Source organism: Mauremys reevesii, linkage group 17, assembly GCF_016161935.1.
Source record: "Mauremys reevesii isolate NIE-2019 linkage group 17, ASM1616193v1, whole genome shotgun sequence".
Lineage (NCBI taxonomy): Eukaryota > Metazoa > Chordata > Testudines > Geoemydidae > Mauremys > Mauremys reevesii.
The window spans coordinates 35,501,147-35,512,726 of NC_052639.1; positions in this window are offsets into that span (position 1 = coordinate 35,501,147).

The window sequence follows — 11,580 nt, forward strand, 5'->3', positions numbered from 1 at the left end:
AACTCAAAACTCTCCATGAATACAGGAAACATTTGGGATGCCCTACAAAGACCTTGTGAGCTCTGCAAGTTCAGGATTGTTCCTTCAGATGTGGAATCATTAGGCAGATGTCACTCATGTCTTCCCACCTACCCTAACTTACAACTGGCAGCAGGTACCTCCCCAATCTCACTTTCCCCTGAGTGTTGTGGTGAGATGCACACCCAGAACGGATCCCTTCCTCTCTCATCTGGGGAAGGGTTTGAGGAAAATGAGCTCCTGATAGGTTTGATCTCTCCCACACGTATTTTGGTTTGTTCATCCCTTTTTCCCTTCTTGTCTCTGAGATTTCCTTTCTCTCCGGCGCAGGGAGTGACCTATGTCTGGATTCTCTCTGTCTCCCATCAGGTGTTGGGATGGTGAGTGAGAATGAGGAGAATCCCCAGCAGGAAGATGCTGAGCAAGTAGAACCACATAGGACATTATCAGGAAGACCCAAAGGGAATGTTTCCGAGAGTTGTGCACTCCCAGAAAAAGCAAAAGCCTGTGAGACTCAGCAGAGGCCAGAGGAAAACCTGAGTAGCCTCTCAGACCTTATTACACACGAGAGAATCAACTTGGAAGAGACACACTACACATGGCATGAGTGTGGGAAAAGCATCAATGGGAGTTCAGACCTTTTCACACATCAGGGGATCCACAGAGGAGAGAGACCCTACATGTGCTCTGAGTGTGGGAAAAGCTTCAGTCGGAGCTCCTACCTTATCACACATAGGAGAATCCACACGGGTGAGAAACCTTATGGATGCTCTGAGTGTGGGAAACGCTTCAGTTGGAGATATGCCCTTGTCGCGATCAGAGAATCCACACAGGAGAGAAACCCTACACGTGCTCTGAGTGTGGGAAATGCTTCAGTCGGACGTCAGCCCTTATCACACCTCAGATAATCCACACAGGTGAGAAACCTTATGGATGCTCTGAGTGCGGGAAAAGCTTCAAACAGAGCCCTAGCCTGAGCAGGCATCGTAGAATCCACACAGGAGAGAGACCCTACACATGCTCTGAGTGTGGGAAAACCTTCATTGACAGCTCAAACCTTGTCAGACATCGTAGAATCCACAGTGGAGAGAGACCCTACACATGCTCTGCATTTGGGAAAAGCTTCAATCAGAGGACGTTCCTATTAGACATCAGACAAGCCACATGGGAGAGAATGTGAGAAATGCCTTGATTAGGGCTGGCCAAAGCCTGAGCGTCACGGTTTGACTGTTCCCCATTTCAAAGCAATTGTTAGTCATCAAGTCCTTCTTCGGGAACAAATTGTTTCATTCCCAGTTGCTTTGATGTTGCTTCAAGTTTTGCTGGAGAGCAGATATTTTTATTATCATTTTCCTCAGTTAAAATATATTGAACTATAACAAAGAGCAGGAACAGGGCAGGGATAGGGGAAAATGTCATTTCATCCACTGTAACAACAAAAGTAGTTAGGTAAATCAGAGAGATTCCTTATTCCCTGTATTGTCAGAGTGGGGAATGAACAACAATCTACAGCAATGCCATTAACACAAACACACTCTCAGCCTGCTCCAGCCAGAAGGGAAATGGGCAGGAATTCTCACTGTTCAGCCCTGGACACACTTACACTGATGCGCAGCCGTGAGTGTGCTGGGGAAGCTGGTCTGAGCAAACAATTTGAAGTGACAATTCAGTGAGAACTGAATCATCATGCAGTGGAACAGCTGTACATCAAGTAGTTGTGGCCGAGTGGTTAAGGCGATGGACTAGAAATCCCTTGGGGTCACCTCATGCAGGTTTAAATCCTGCCAACTACGCAAGCACTGTGCTGTTGTTGTCATTATTGTAGTCTTGGTGCCTGAGCATCCACAGTGCAAATTGGAGCCAGATCTAGCTTCACTCTGTCTACACTTAAAATGCTGCTGTGGCACTGCTATAGCACTTTGGAGTAGACAGTGACTGGAGGGGTTTTCCCATCCCTGTAATAGCTGCATTGACAGAACAATTCTTCCTTTTCTTTACCACTATCTAACCAGGGCTTAGGTCACCTTAACTCTATGGGTTTGGGGGGAGGGGGGATTCACACCCTGAAAGACGTCGCTCTGTCAGTTCAGTGCCCAGCGTACACCAGCCCTTAGATCCCTCTTGGTATTTCAATGCAGGCACTGACCTGTGAGAGGAAAACATCAGCTCACAAACACACAGACTGAATTCCCCACATTTCATCTCGCTGCACTTTCCAGAAAGTCACGAAATTCAATTCATTCTTGCTAGGACAGAGAACAAATAAGTGACACTAAGTTTTTGGCTTGGGTAAATAAAATTAAGTGTTTAATTAATATAGTAAAAACCTGTCCTGATGCCTCTAACTAACATCACAGTGTGAAATAGGAACAGAGACAAAGCTTGTCAGTGACGACTAATTTCGCAAATGATCTTCCCATTATTAATTTCCACGCTGCCCCCATTGGAGGTCTGGGCACCTCCAGTGTCATTGCTCTGCGTTCACCTTCCCCTAGAATTGTTCTCGGACATTCGCCTTCCTCTGCAGCGTGGGGCTCGGGTCACTTGCTGGAGGATTCCCTGCACCTTGAGGTCGTTAAGCCACGATTTGAGGACTTCAGTAACTCAGACATAGGTTAGGGTTTTGTTACAGGAGTGGATGGGTGAGATAATGGTCCCTTCTGACCCCTTAAGTCTATGAATCTAGTCCCAAATTAATATAGTAAAAACCTGTCCTGATGCCTCTAACTAACATCACAGTGTGAAATAGGAACAGAGACAAAGCTTGTCAGTGACGACTAATTTCGCAAATGATCTTCCCATTATTAATTTCCACGCTGCCCCCATTGGAGGTCTGGGCACCTCCAGTGTCATTGCTCTGCGTTCACCTTCCCCTAGAATTGTTCTCGGACATTCGCCTTCCTCTGCAGCATGGGGCTCGGGTCACTTGCTGGAGGATTCCCTGCACCTTGAGGTCTTTAAGCCACGATTTGAGGACTTCAATAACTCAGACGTAGGTTAGGGGTTTGTTACAGGAGTGGGTGGGTGAGATTCTGTGGCCTGCATTGTGCAGGAGGTCAGACTAGATGATCGTAATGGTCCCTTCTGACCTTAAGTCTATGAATCTATTCCCAAATTTGGAAAATTGTGCAGTTCAGAATGTGAATAGTGACCCTGTCTCCTTCCTGCACCTGCTCTACATTGCCCCACAGCAGCTTCTCCCCCTGCAGAGTCACTCCAGCACAGCAGTGCAGCCACCCAGGGTTCAGCAGGGGCCCCGGCAAGGACAGTGGGTGCAGCAAACAGCCCGGTGTGCCTGGCAGTGATTCAGCTGTAAAAAAGCAACCCCCCCTCCACAGAAGTACAAAGACCTGATTTCCCAACTTTAACATCATGACCCCTGTAGAAAGCCACACGTGTCAGTTGTATTTTCACAGGAGATGCAAAAATCAAGTGACATCAATTTTAAGTTGAGGAGATAGTTGTTAACCTCACAAAAATATATTAAAGATCCTCAACATAACACCTGAAGGTGAAATATGAACAGAGACAAACCTTGTCAGCAAAGGCTCATTTCCCAAACGATCCTCAAAATGTTACTAATTCCCACCCTCCTCCACAGGAGCTCTGTGCAGTGTAACTGTTCTGCAGGCAGCTTCCCATTCAATGTTGTTGTGGGACATTCCCAGACTTGGAAATGTACGAACGACAGAATTTGAAGAGCAACCTGGCTCCCGCACCAGGCGGGATTTGAGTGTTTTGTCCCTGTCACTTAGATTTTGTCAATAGTAAAGACACAAGTGGCAGTAATCCCTGATCTGCTTGAGGGATCATGGCACAGGGGCTGGGGTGGGGGGAGAAAGGATTGTAGATTCTGACCTGTGCTCTAGAGAGGAGGTAATAATTGAAGGGAGCGTGTTTGTCTCCTCTCCTCCTCAGTGTCCCAGGGCTGGAATTCTACATTCCACAGGGCCAAATGAGGGGGTGATGCCACTTGGTTAATGGAAACCAGTGCTCCAGGTGCGGCTTGAACTCACAACCTCAGCATAGCTCCTCAGCACTGCTCTATAAGTACTGTGCACTAACTAATTGCACCACTGGAGAACATGCTTGCTATGATTTTCTGAGCCCCCCCCCCAGGTTGATAAAGGCAAGGAGTGACCCCAAAACTGAGCTGAGAGCGGATAGCAACAAGTGTTGGTACTTGGTGGGGTGGATTCTTCTTAAGGGTTCCAGGCACCATTTCACCCTTTTGTTCTTCCCTGTGTAATAACAGAGCTGGTTAAGACTCAATGGAGAGTCTTGCTGCAGACCAACAGATCTGAAATCACTGATAACCAGCTCTAAGCATTAGTCCTGCTTTGGGAGAGTGTCTCTCATGCAAGAAACTGCCCAGTCTGCGCTAGCAGTGAGGACTAACAGCTGAAATCAGGGAGAGCTGTGTGACGTGCAGGGCCCCAGGGGGGCCTGAACAGGGGGGAACACCACCCCAGGACTTTTAAAAATGGGAGGGCTCTGCCTTGCCACTTTGTAATGACCGTAAGGGCAAGTGAGGGAGGAGAGCAGTGAGCAGGAGGAAGGGGCAGCATAGGAGTCTATCCAGCTCTGAATCTTGTTTTCTCACAGTAGCCAATACCAGGTCTCCCAAAGCCACTCCTCAAGGCAGCACTGGCAGTTGAACCCAGGATCTTCTGTTTACAAAACAGGCACTTTAACCAGCTAAGCCATGGTACCTGCTGTTATTTAAAGCATCGTGTCTGCCCACACCTGACTCTCTGCCAATCCCCACTGGGACCTGACAAGTGTTGCTCCTGTTTGGATTGTGTAAAGCAGAGGAGCAGCTGAAGTTTTGCTCCCAAGGTGTGTGTGTGATTCTTTGACAGGTCTACACTACAAAATTTGGTTGGTGTAATTACATTACTTAGGCTGGCAATGCAGTTATATCAACCTAATCCCAGTGTAGAATCATAGAATATCAGAGTTGGAAAGGACCTCAAGAAATCATCTAGTCCAACCCCCTGCTCAAAGCAGGACCACTCCCCAGACAGTTTTTTGCCCCAGTCCCTAAATGGCCCCCTCAAGGATTGAACTCATAACTGGAGGTTTAGCAAGCCCATGTACAAACCAATGAGCTATTCCTCCTCCAGATGGGAACTCAACTGTCAGAATTTTCTGGAGCAATGAAATGGGAGAGGCCCAGCCTCTGTAGCAGGAATGCAGGGCAGGCGAGTTCACGGCAGGCATGGTGGGATACTGGTGGAGGCCAGTCATGGTGATGTAATGACCAGCAGCATTTACACTGACAATTTGTCTTTTTAAGTTTGCTGCAAAAAGCTCTAGACCTCTCGTCAAGGTGGTTTTATTTTGTCACCAAAACAGGGCAGTTTTGTCGCCAGACGTGGTATTGCAGTGTGTGTACCAGCCACAAGCTGCCAACCGAGGGAGCATTGTGTGTTTTTCACACACCTGAGCAATATAATGATGCTGAAATAACTTTGTAGTGCAGACATGGCCAAAGATTCACACACACACACACACACACACACACACACACACACACACACACACACACAGCTTGCAAGGAAAAGCTCACCTGCTTCTCTGCTTTGCAGAATCCAAACACATGCAAAGCGTGTCAGGCCCTGGTGGAGCTGTCAGGGAGTCAGCTGTGGGCATCACTGTGTCTTAGCTCTAGGTAGGCACCATGACTTAGCTGGCTAAAGCACCTACCTTCTAAACAGGAGATCCTGAGTTCAACTCCCAGTGGTGCCTTGTTGAGTAACTCTTTGGGTACCTGATATTAGCTGCTGTCAGAGGACAAAATACAGCATTGGGTGGGCCTTTGGTCCAGCCCAGGGTGGCTGTTTTTATGGTTTAAATTACACTCACAGGCACTGATAACAGAGTTACTGAAAGTTTGGGAGTTAAGAGCTGATAGCTCAGTGTTCCAGCCCATCACAGATGACCCCCCTCCCTCTGGGACAGGGACAGCGCTGGGTGTTTCATTGCAGTGTGGACATAGCCTAGCATTATGTCTACACTGCCATTAACACACCCAAGTCACTATTCTCAAACCCTGGGTCAGTTGATTCAGGCTTGTGGGGCTTGTGCTGCAGGGTTATAAAATTACAGTGTAGACACTTGGGCTTCAGCCCAGCCTCCAAGACCCCACGAGGGGTGAGGGTCTCCGAGCCTGGGCTCCAGTCTGAGCCCCAGGAGCCCAAATCAGATCATCCAGGCCAGCCGGGCCACAGGGATTTTATCACAGTATAGATGCCCTCTCAGGGTATGTCTACACTGCAATGTAAGCCCAGGGTTAGCAGAAGTCATGTCAGCAGCTCCAACACATAAACATAAACCAGAGGGAAAGACCCACCCCCAAATAAGCTAGGCAGTGTCCTTCTCCCTACGGTTCATAAGTCCAGCAACCAAAAGTCCTTTAACATGAGCCATCCCCTCTCCCACCCCACTCACAGCTGTTGTCCTTAGTCAGTGCAAGCCCAGAGGTGCCTCTGTAGAGTTCACCTGCCTGCCTGGGTGGAAAAGGGGGAAAATAAGAAGGCACCGTACTCACTGTGTTGTCTAGGGACTCACTCATCCCTCCACTGCCACCCTGTCCTAACATTGATCTAACCCCTAAATTTTAGTATTGGGACCCAGTCCCCAGCCTCACTCCCAACCAGAGCCTGCTCCTCTTCACCCTTCTCCTCTGTCCCAACCCACAGCCCCCTCCTATTCCCAGTGCCCCTCAATCCCAACCCACAGGCCCCTTCTATTCCCAGTGCCCTCAATCCCAATCCACAGGCCCCTGCTCCTCACGCTGCTCCTCAATCCCAACCCACAGCTCCTCCTTCCCTCCAGCAGCAGGTGCTTCAGACCCTCAGGAAGATTTTCTTGCAAGGTTTTGTGTATGAGTCTGCATGTGGATTTACAGTATGTTGGAAATAGGTTGGGTTGCTTGCCGAAATGATCACTTGTGGCTGGTGTTGCATTCCCAGTCTCCATGTTATTGGGGCAGGAGAAACAAAGGGTTGTTATCCTCGATGTGTGAACCAGGGACTCAACCCTGGGTGGAAACTAAATGAGCTGCCCACAGATTCTGGCAGCCACAATGAGCATTTGGTGCGAGAGCCCAAACCTGCCTCTGTCCCAGAGGGAGGGGGTCATCCACGAGGGGCTTGGCCCACTGACCTATCAGCTCTTAAATCCCAAACTTTCAGTAATTCTATTATCAGTGCCTGTGAGTGTAATTTAAACCATAAGAAAAACCACACTGGGCTAGACCAAAGGTCCATCTAGCTCTGTATTTTGTCTTCTGACAGTAGCCAATACCAGGTGCTCTCAAAACATCTCAACAAGGCACCACCGGGAGTTGAACCCAGGATCTCTTGTTTACAAAACAGGTACTTTAACCAGCTAAACCATAAAGCCTGCCTGTGACTAATGTACAGTGTCTGCTCACACCTGACTCCTGACCCCACCTGGCCCCACAAAGCAGAGGAGCAGGTGAGGTTTTCCTTGCAAGCTGTGTGTGTGTGAATCTTTGGCCAGATCTGCACTACAAAGTTATTTCAGCAGAATTATATTGCTCTGGTGTGTGAAAACACACAACGCTCCTCGGTCAGCAGCTTTTGGCTGGTGTACACACTGCAATGCCACGTTTGGCGACAAACTGCCCTGTTTTGGTGGCAAAATAAAACCACTTCAATGAGAAGAGTAGAGATTTTTGCAGCAAACTTAAAGTGACAGAGTGTCAGTGTAGACACTGCTGTTCATTATATCACCATAACTGGCCTCTGCCAGTATCCCACAATACCCTCTGTGAACTCGCCTGCCCTGCAGTCCTGCTACAGAGCCATGGGCCTCTCCCCTTTCATAGCTCCAGGAAGTTCTGACAGCTGAGCCTGCTGCTCTGCTCCAGCAGCCAGGAGCAAATCACTGCTGTGGATGCTGCTCTCTCCCACCCTGCGAACACAGATCAGGGTGGTGGGAACTTCCTTGAATGGGGGAGCACCGGCATCTGAACTGTGACACCCCAGGACACCCCTTCCTCGAGGAGGCTCTACCGTCTAAACAGGGTCGGCTGTTTTCTAGTAAAATCACTAAAAGGGAAGGAGAAAACTCGAAAGAGGTTCCTCCTGGCGCTCAGGTACGGGAACCCCAATACTCCCCCAGTCCTCAAAGAGAGACCTGGAGAGGGAGACTTGCTGAAGCAAAGCCACAGGGTCTCTGAGGTTTCCCTGGCCCCTCGCCCCTGTCCTGCCTGGCTGATGTCAGCATCTCTCTGTGAGGTCACCACCTCCCCACCGCCTTTGGCCAATAGTCTGAGGTCCTGCAAAAGGCCTTTGTGATGTCACTGCCTGTCACGGACTCACAGATCGTGCCCACTCTTGGCCCCGTGCGGTCCATGGGGGGTGCCCCTTTCAGTGCGACAGCTCTTCTCGGGGGTCCACTCTCTCGGGGTCAGGCCCTCCACCTCCTGGAGCTGCCCTCTCTGAGCCTTAGCACGTCTGTCTCGCCGTGGCCCCTCAGGAGTCCACGTGCTCTGGACCCCTGGGCCTCCTCACCCCCGAAGGGGTTGATGCCCCCTGTTCTCTAGCCCAGAGCGACTCTCAGCCAGCGTAACACAGGAGGGTTTATTGAGAGTTGAACACAGCACAGGAAACTCTCAGGGCCTCAGACCTGGCCTCTCACAATAACAGCACATCCCAGTCCCCCTGCAGCCAGGTGGGCTCTGCCTGCTTCCTCGCCAGCCCCAAGCCCCCGCTTCCCAGCTAGGCCTCCGATATCTCCGGCCCCAAGCCCCACCGCTGTCCATTGTCTTTTCTCCAGGTAAACAGGGCTGCCTGGGCCTCCTCTCCTCTCCGCCTCCTCTGGCTGGAACAGGTTGGTCACGGGGTCCTCTCCCGCAGCCCATTGTCCTCCCACTGGCCAGAACTGCCTGTGACTCCTGAGCTGGGTCTCCGGGTCACCAGGTCACCAGTCGCTGGGGTCTCCATCCTCCAGGCCATCAGCCGGGTCCCAAGTCCCTCTCCGGTCTTCTGTAGCAACAAACTCCCTTTCCTCACCTCGTTAAACCAGTAACACCTGGGAACACTGAGTCCCACTCCTGTGCATGCAAACCACTGGAAAACACAGCAAACCCTAAGAAAATCCCCACTTGTCACAGAGCCCAGCACCTCTCCTCCTCTGGGCACCTAGAGCAGAGGCGGCTGGTGCTGATGGCTCCAAGGGAAGGCTTAAAAGCCACAGAACAATTGAGGTCAGGGCTAGAGGAGGGCAGGACCATGCCTAGGTGTGGCCTTCAGACAGGCACAAAAGCACCCAGCCAGGCTGCTCCCTGCCATGCCAAACACCCACTGAAGGCCACCCGCAGACAAGCATGCGGGCGGCTGCTGATGCTCTGTGGCCATTATCGAAGACGGTAGGAAAGCAGGGCCAGCCCCTGGTGGGGCCTCTACTGCTCCCACTCAAGGTGCCTGCTTTTGCCATGGGGCAGGAGATTTTACCCCAAGAGGCTTTTCCCAGCTGGCGAGAAGCAGAGAAACACCCAGGCTCCCAAGGTGCTATGTAGCAACCCCTCAAGCACAGGGACAGATGCACATTTGGAAGAGGGAAACTGCTCTACACTCCTAGCCCGGCAGCCGCCCATTTTCTTTGGCAAGTCAGGAATGGCAAAGGCGAGACTGGAAGCACCTGGGGCTCATGCCCCAGCCTTTGTGACGCCCACCCCCAACTCCTTCCCGGGCTCTAGCTGAAGCCAGAGCATTGGCCTGAGCAGCCAAGAAGAGGTTCAGGCCCTGAAGGGAGCAGGACTTTCAGCACAAAGGTAAAACCGACAAGCACAACCACGAAGGGACTCAAACCTCAATTGTCTAATCTAAAGTCAGACGCCTTATCCATTAGGCCACATGGTAAAAGTCCTCTAGGTACTTCTTTGGAAAAGGCAGACACTGATGCGTCTGACGAAGTGGGGATTCCCCCACGAAAGCTCATGCTCCAGTACGTCTGTTAGTCTATAAGGTGCCACAGGACTCTTTGCTGCTTTTGCAGACACTGTGTTTCTCAGGTCAGCTACTGAGGGGGGCCGAGACTCTCTGGGCACAAGAAGTGGAGTTCCCAGCGACACGTGAGACTTAATTGTCTGGAGCCAGGTGCAGGGCTTTGGCAGGGAGGCTCGGGCATGGGGCTGGGGTGCAGCGGATGGACCGGCTGTCTAGGTGGGGAGATTTAGTCTCACCGAGGAGGAATCCTGATGATAGGCAGTGGCCAGGGCCGGTGCAACCACTAGGCGAACTAGTCGGCCGTCCAGGGTGCCAAGTGGTTGGGGCACCAAAAATCGCACTCAGGGAGGCAGTGGAGTGGAGGTGAGCTGGGGCAGGGGCTGGGAGGTTTGGGGGAGGGCTGCCTGCAGCAAGCAATGGGGCGTGCAGGGGAACCACTCCTGTCCCAGCTCACCTCTGCTCCGTCTTCTGCCCTGAGCACGCCGCCTCGCCTAATTCTCCTCCCTTCCAGGCTTGCGGCACTAAACAGCTGATTGGCACCGCAAGCCTGGGAGGCGGGAGAAGTGGAGCGGTGCCGGCGAGCTCAGGGAGAAGGCGGAGGAGGTGAGCTGGGGTGGGAGCTGCTGCAGGGGCTGCCCGGCTCTTCCCATGGCCCCAGCCCCGCCCCCCGCCCTGCACTCCCTGCTGGGGAAGTGGAGGGACCCCGCCCCAGCCTGGTCCACTTCCTGGCTCCCAGCCATGCCGCCGGCGAGTGCTGTGGGCGGTTCCCCTCCTCAAGCTTGAGAGCCAGGGGAGCAGAGCAGGCTGGAGCCCCAGGCCTCCGTGGGGCAAGCAGAGGGGGCTGGTCCCAGGCCTCCGTGGGGATGGGGCTGGCTACCTCCTGCGGGAAGTGGAGTTACCTGCCCCAGCCTGCTCTGCCCCTGGCTCTCAGGCTTGTGTTGGTGTTGGCTAGATTTGTGCGGGTGTTTGTGTATATTAGCAATTGTGTGTGTGTGTGTCAGGATTCATGCATGTGTCTGTGTATGTTTGCAATTGTGTGTGTGTGTATGCGCTCTGCCGCCCTCTGCCGGCACGACAACTATTTCTCTGTATGTCGCAGCCCCATACCGCTGACCCCAGTGGAGATTTCCCCATCTTACAAGGGCTGGCTGGCCTGACCCTTCTCCCTGCGGAATGTGGCGGGGGCTGCAGCTCTCCCCCTGTGGGGCAGGAGTGCCACGGTGTGGGGTACTGGTCTCCAATGCACCAGGAGAGTAGCTCAGTTGAGGCAGGGCAGGGCGTGTGGTGTCCGTTCTGCGTTGCCTGGTGCTGGGCCATTGCACAATCCCCAGCCACGCTGCACAGTGCACCCCAAGAGGGGACAAGGTCCAAGCACATGATCCTGCATGAGGGGATCATTCTCATTGGTAGCCATCCAGTGGCAGTGAGTTCCAGAGGCCTTGGCACATGCTGTGTGGGGCAGGAGGTCCTTGTATTGGGAGCTGTGGGAGTGAACTGCGTGCAGTTGTATCTCTGAGCACGATTGTGAATATTATGGTGTGTGTGGGGGGGTGATTGTGAGTGTGGCTGGGGGCGGTGA